Here is a 7400-nt window from a genome sequence, read left to right as displayed (position 1 = left end):
ACCCCAACGTCCAGCAGGACATTTGCTGCTGCTGTCTCTCAAGGTATTTCTCTCCCGACGTTCATTGACTGGTGTTTTTAATAAAGTCGTTCCTCCTTCAACAGTAATGCCGTGTTTTTCAATTTAATTTCCTCCATGATTTCTTAGACACGAAAATATAGGTACAGTTGGCCACAAAAGTTAACAGGATGCAGGATTTGCAAAAAAAGCTTAATAATTGTGATGCATGTGCAGTGACCGCTGGATAATCTTTTTTGCTTTATATATATATATATATATATATATATATATATATATATATATATATATATATATATATATATATATATATATATCCTGCAGCATGTACATGAACCTCGAATAGGTGGTGTCCAAAATCAGACGTCTATGACGCGTTTCGGCCTACCAAAATCGCGTCCGGCGCATTCAGCCATCACAAGCATTTCAAATCCCGAAAACGCCACACTACAGGACGTGGATTTGGACACCACCTACGTGTCTAAAGCCCGACGTCTATTGAAACTGCTTCCGCTGCATCCAACCAGCAAAAGCATAGCCTTTAAGATCTGCTGTTTCAATCCAGAGAGCACTACTCTATGGAGCGTGGACTTCGTAGTTCAAACATTGCACCCCCCCCCCCCCCCGCCCTCCCCATTTTCCTTCAAATAAAATCTTGAAGGCCATGCTTTTATGTGCTGCAAACGGCAAAAATGTTGGCAGCAGCCAGAAATGCGTCATGGGCTATTTTTTGGTGGGCCGGCATTCCTGCGACCCGGTCGCAGCAAACAAAAGGTGCCCAAAACGTTTGGTGCGACCCATGACGTCACGTCCGCTATAACCAATGATGTCACGTCCGTTTATTTTCATGGCGGCTGTTTTTCGGGGCCGGTCGCGTTGTGAAGCGGTCCGTATTCCGTGCCTTCTTACAGAGTAAGTAATCCATTTTTCCACTCTATATGCATGTAATAAAAGGTTGGGGCTGTCAGCTGCTTGATGTGTTGCCGTCAGTTATCTTGCGCGCATATTTTGCCTCGTGGCCGCGTCAAATTGCAGCCGGCCCGTGGAATGGGCCGTGGCATCCCATATAAAGCTATAAAGCTGATCCTCCGTCAGGATCGTTAGTACGTGTACAGAACCATCCAGTAGTGTGGTTCAGTGAATGATGCGTGAAAAAACGAGGACGCAAGAAAATCCTGGCATGGTGAGCTGTTCCGCCAGATCGTGTTGAATCGCAGTTTTTGCGCGAGATGGTCGAACAGCTTTGCTACTGCTTTTCTACAGCTTTGCTGCATTTCATTTAATCACCACCTGCATTCTTTTTAATAAGACAAATGGCATTACTGCGCGAAAGAGCGTCTCGGAAGTTTCCCAACAACAGCCAATGCCGCCGTGCCTGTTGCATGCACGCTTACCAGCTACACGCTGTCCTGATGCAGTTGGAACGATTATGACGCAGTATCAGCCTGCTACTGCGGGCTGCAGGATCACGGTGACAATACAATTAAAATAACTAAAGAAATTAGTGTAGTAAGTGTGGTGTTCAAACGTTGCCAAGCGTGATAAGCGGACCTGCCTCGTAAGATGCGTTGAATGAATCGGCTTTCTAAAGTCAGCTTCGCCGCAGTAGACGTGTTACGCGGTGAAGCTTACCCAAAAATTATTGCAGTGAAGCATACCAAAAGTGAAAAGGGGCCGCTATCACGGGACATGTATATGTTCCTTAACTATGTACGCGCGCACTCGCCTTCGCCCATCACATTACGCGCGCCCAGGAGCGTAATAAGTGTATTGGCAGGTGTACTCACATATATGAAAACTGCCAAGAAAAGCTGGTTAAGGCAAGCTCTCTTGTCGAAACGTTTGCACCAGCCTGTTCGACCACTGTTATATCACCGCAGTTTGTGTATTGCGGTGAAGCATACCGATAGTGGGTAGGGGTCACGCGAATCGGGAGTGTAGGGTTTCAGCCAGCGACGAACCCTACCAGTCTCAACGTTCTAGTCTCAACAAAGCTCATTTTTGCGCCAGGATGACGTTTCGACAACTTTTGTTGGCTATTGGTGATGACACAACTCTTTTACAGATAACATTCTCTAAGCCTTTTGAAATGACAGGGAGCACTGACACCGGCCGATAATTTGACATGTCATTTCTGTCCCCTGATTTAAACAGTGCAGTCAGCTTCGCCTGTTGCATTTTTGTAGGGTATACGCCAGTAGACAAGCAAACATTGAATACGTGGGTGAAAACAGGCACTTTGCTTTGTTGTGTACCTGTCATACTGCTATTAAATTTTCCTTTCCTTTTAAAGTGCTTACGTACATCACATCGCAAGGAGTCACTGTGTAATTAGTGACCTTGTCATGTTAAAAAACCAGGCTCTACTCAAGAGAGGTTGGGGTTAAGTACCTGTGAAATTTTTTTAGAGGGGTAGTTTTCTGAGAAGAAATCAGATGCCAGAAACAGACCTGTGGTATCCTGGGTTTGAGTATTTAACAGTGGAAAGGATACAAAATACATTATATTTCTTGTCTGAAACCAACAAGTAAGTGAAATATGTAAATATATTAAATAGCGTCCATGGAGCAACTGCAAGCTGTGCACACCTAGACCCAAAATGCGCTTCTCTTGCTCCAGTCCATGCAGGCTGTCAGCTGCTTTGTTGAAGCCTCTGGTACATTCTCAGTGGTGCAGTAATTTTTGTCGGCATTTTGCTCAAGTGTGCCCTAGACATAATTGAGTGATTTGCAGTTGCAACTGGACTGCAGCCTCAGCTTGGGAGACCAGTGGTAGGGCACATTTTGTAAAACTAAGCTACACATGGCATTACCAGTTTGAGCAGAGACCTGTTTATATATGTGTCGTCTTTAGCATCTAGATTTTTTACCATGAATTCAGAAAAATCTCCAGCACATTGAGTCCCTAGATTTGAAATGCTGTATAAGTTGTCTTCTTGTTCATTGCGGTTGCGCTTAACTTCTGTCCAAATAGGAGAGCACTTCTGCATAGCACATCAAGGACCATTCTTATTAACATGCCTTCCTTTTATTTATCTTACCTACAATCAAGAGCACACGTATATAGCACATGAATGTGCTGTGCTTGAACTTGACTTACATTGCCATGTTTAGTAGCACAGTGCTCATAGTTGGTGTTGGTTCATTCAAGCTAAGCATTACTACAACCTTTAACTGTAGGTATTATGGTGTGAGAGCAGAGAAATGGATATGCAAAGACAGTTGGGCACGTTAAGACATCTTTTTGTGTGTGAAAAGGTGAAAGATACACAAAATGGGATAGAACACGTCCACTTTCATCTTTTCTCACAACAACAACAACAACAAAAAAAAAAGTCGGAGGAATAAGGTTCCTTCACTGTGCCATAGAAACTATATGTTTGCTCTCAAATGTAATTCTGATTCGTTGGATTTGTTCTTGTGCTGTTTTTCTTGAGTGTGCTTTACTTTTCACACGTCAACGTTTCAAACTCGTTTTTATTTTTGACAGACTGAACATCCCACGTCTTGGTTTGACTTCCTGGTACAGGATACTTGCAGTTGGCATGGAGTGGTGAAGCAGCATGGTGTACTTTTATTAAAAGCACAGATTTCACCAGTATAGAAGCAGTTCATCAAAAAAAAAAAAAACATGTGTGCTGAAAATAAAGTGTTCCTACCCACATTCCTCAGTGTCTAATTATGCTTGTATCCCTGTGTTCTCTTCAGCAAAACCACTTATATGGGGAATTGATTGTGATAAGTGCTTGTGAAAGTTTTCAGGAAGAGCTTTGGACCCTTTTTACTGGTGCACAGGTAAAATGTGCACATGCTGTAAAATTGAAACACAGGGTGGAGTAGCAAACACCAATGCTTGATGTGGCATTTGTCGGGCTTGTGTGTCGGCACATTTTCCATACAACAATATACTCTAGGACAGCATGCTAGCACTACAAAGCACCCATCTTTTATGTTAGGTATAAATTACTGCAAGCTCTTTAAAGATGGTCACAAGAGAAATGCTGGCTTTAATTCAAAACCAAAGGTGAAGGAAGCTGTGCAAATGTATTGAGAAATTATGCAATCTGTGCCGTTTACTCAGTTCAGGTAACGTCCAAACGTGCCATAAGGCCTTGATAGCTGAAACCTGAGTAACAACTGGTAATGCAATTAAAGAATCTTGCTACACCTCTAAAAATGAGGCAGTGAAATGAAATTAGTGTCACAATTCCTTTTTGTTGGGACTTCATTTGGGTTGAATATACTGATTGTAACAACACAAAGTGGAGGGGGTGATGCACATTAGAGAAATGCTAGTCTATTTTTATATTCCACCTTCTCTACGTTCAAAGTGCAGTAAAGTTACCATGGAAAGCTACAGTGAAGCCATTGGTTGAGTCTGTATGGTGGCAATCACCAACCTAACTGCTTGGGTTTATAGTGCCTTACTTGTACATACCTATTTAAACGTTGAGCTATTTGAACATTGATTAAGGTAACCAACATATGAACAAGTAGTTTACTGAGTAAATTACATGGGGAAGGGCAGAAAGATAGGACAGAGCACAGGGGGTGTATTCTGCAAGTGTCAACCAAATGGACATAACCATTTCAACTGCTGCTTAAGTTCTGATTGGCTGGGCTGGGGCACACGTGAGAGGGAGACAGGTGCCCCAGTCAATCAACGTTTCAGCAACAGATGAAATGGATGTGTCCACTAGATGAATACTTTCAGAACACCCCCCCCCCTCCCCGCATTTCTGTCTGTGACCAACATGCCTGGTATGGCACCCTTGCTTTCAATATCCGTCTTTATCAGCAAAAGTGGGAAAGAGCCACGTTTGTGCATGAAACGTTTTCCTGAGGTTGTCTGCCTTGAAGCCCATGGTGGTAATCACAGGAAACAGGGCAGATCCAGAGTAGCACCAAAGGAGAAGCCTTTATCAAGACAAATATGGAGGGGGGTTACTGCATGCTCAAATTTGTGAGCTCACAAGTTTGCCAAGGCCGCGTCGTGTCGGTAGTTGATGAAGACTACATGAGAGAGAGAGAGATAAATGAGATGCGAAAGGCAGGGAGGTTAACCGGAAGGTAACTATCCATTAACATGGTTAATGAATAACCACATAGGCTAAAATTATTTAGGTACTGTTTATGAGGACTACATATTTGCTGGAAATCTCTGAAAATAATTGTGCAAGCGCAGAATAACACCCTCCACTAGTGGTGATGTCCTTGAAGGAATGAATATGTATCAGTTGTACCTGTGTGGTGAATAAAGTTACATAAAAAAAACTTGGCAATAGAAACTAAATTCAGAGTAGTACTCCAAATACATTGCCTCTTCTTTAGGACTAGATGAATGCAATTAATTATAATAATCAATTGAAAATCAAATGCCAACCACAAAAAAATGTTATAAATGTTTTAGCTCCTACCTGAGAGCCATGATTGTGAACAAAGCTCCAGTTGAACCATCTCTAATTTTTCATTTTCATGATTTGTGTTTAAACTACTTACCATGCCTCTTTCGACCAGACCAGACGAGCCTTCGTCAAACTCTTCACTACTTCAATGCAAATAATTAGAGGTTGGCAAATGTAAATTTTTTCTAATGGGAATAGTAAGTGTCGAATAGTCGAATACAGATGAATACATTTACAGCAGGCTTATTTATCTTGATATAATTAAGCACCGTGCTTGTACTGACTACAAAAAAAAGAAGAAATACTGCTAACTATCAGGGAAGATTAGGATTAGTGAACACAAGTTCACTAATTGTGATTTAAAAAACTGCACAAACACCTCTCAAGATCTTTAGAGCCTGGTGGCAAACAAGAGTTCTAAGAATAAATAGCTGCTGTATGACTAGCTGTAAAAAAGTACTAAATAAATGGTTGTGGCAGAAAAAAAAAAACGGAAGACAAAAGCTGCAGAAGGACTATTTTGCTGTAAAGACATGTAAAAGGACAGGTTGCAAGAAAAAAATCACCGGTTATAAAAAATTTACATGTTCAGACTGTCAATAAAAATAAATGATAGGCTATATTCAAAAATCAGGAGTTGTCATGTAGCCTTCCATCATGAAATCAAAAACACAGTTTGCATTACCAATTCTGTTTCTGCATTGCTTCGAAAACTTTTGTTGTTTCACTTGTGATAATTTGGGATACTTTGTTAGCAGATGGTGAACAGTAACAACTTTAACAGTCGGTTACTGCGAAAGTATTTGGCTAGTTTTATTTAATCAAAAATGCTGAATAGTTGATTATTTTAGAATACGAATAGTTAGCATGTAACGTTCGATTCATATCCAAAACTTCAAATATTCTTCCACCCCTACAAATAATACTTCCTTTACCAGTGTTCATGCCAAAGCCCCCCCCCCTCCTTAATATGTACTCGGCATCCACCTCTACAATCCTGAGGCATACTGACGTTATGCCGTGTGGCAACCCAAGCAAATAAAAAAAAAATCCTGAGGCATGATTAGATTTGCATTGTGTGGTAAGTACCAGTCTGCAATAGTTTGGATCTGTCGGCTGTGCTGAGTAATTGTACATCACATACTTGTAACAGTCAAGTAGTGCTTCTCAAGAATCGTGTTCGAACTGCACACACTAAAACATAAGCTGGGATATTCAAAAGACAAGTACATGTTTTGCTTGCCAATCAACGTTTAGTGTGCTCATTTATGTTAGGTGTGCTGTTAAACGAATATTGTAATTTGCTAATGCAAAGAAAAAACAAGGCAGTATCTCTTGCTTTATAAATATATGCACTGAACCAAGAAAGTAATTAACGAAGAAGAACATCAGAAATAAACACAAATATGTGTGCACTTACCGGCATAAAATAATTCTCAATGCAATATTTCATTGAGGCATGCAACTTGAATTAAAGCCAGCTCACAGGCTTTCCAAAGCATTCCCTAACTTGTATGTGTTGCTCAGCAACATTCAAGAAGCTTTCACCAGGTTGATTTTTCCTTTGAATAACTTAGACAATTCTGTCTCGTAATAGGTCATGTAGATGACTTCATTTTTTGAAGTCACATGTCAAGAAACCAGTGCTAGAAGAGAGTATAGCATTATGCACAGCTGCATATTTAAGGCACTTTCTAAAAACACACCGATTCATGATCATTCACTGTGTTAGTAACTATACTCCTACCGAAGCAGACTGAGAACACATCTGGGCTCAGTGGCGCACCCAGAATCTCTGCCAGGGGGTGGGGGGTTGAATTTTTAGGGGGGGGGGGGAGAGCAAACACTTGCCTTGCTTTAGCTAAAGGAATCCAACAGCCAATAAAATGCCTAATAATTATAATTATAATTACACCAAGGATGATGACGATCTGTATTCCATCAGCATTTTACTCAATGTAAATTAAGTGTGGATTAA

The 7400-nt window shown here is 41.0% G+C and overlaps 1 long non-coding RNA gene across 1 annotated transcript; it reads left to right on the top strand.

Annotated features, from left to right (window-relative positions):
• The first annotated feature begins 759 nt into the window (after positions 1-759).
• On the top strand, positions 760-3681 carry LOC125946666 (uncharacterized). The gene is made up of 2 exons (XR_007467756.1): positions 760-930; positions 3508-3681. It is a non-coding gene; the product is annotated as an uncharacterized LOC125946666 (long non-coding RNA).
• The last annotated feature ends 3719 nt before the right edge of the window (positions 3682-7400 follow it).

The sequence above is a fragment of the Dermacentor silvarum genome, chromosome 7 (genome assembly GCF_013339745.2).
Source record: "Dermacentor silvarum isolate Dsil-2018 chromosome 7, BIME_Dsil_1.4, whole genome shotgun sequence".
NCBI classification, from domain to species: domain Eukaryota; kingdom Metazoa; phylum Arthropoda; class Arachnida; order Ixodida; family Ixodidae; genus Dermacentor; species Dermacentor silvarum.
The sequence above is the reverse complement of the archived record's forward strand: the minus strand, read 5'-3'. Positions and strand labels throughout refer to the sequence as shown.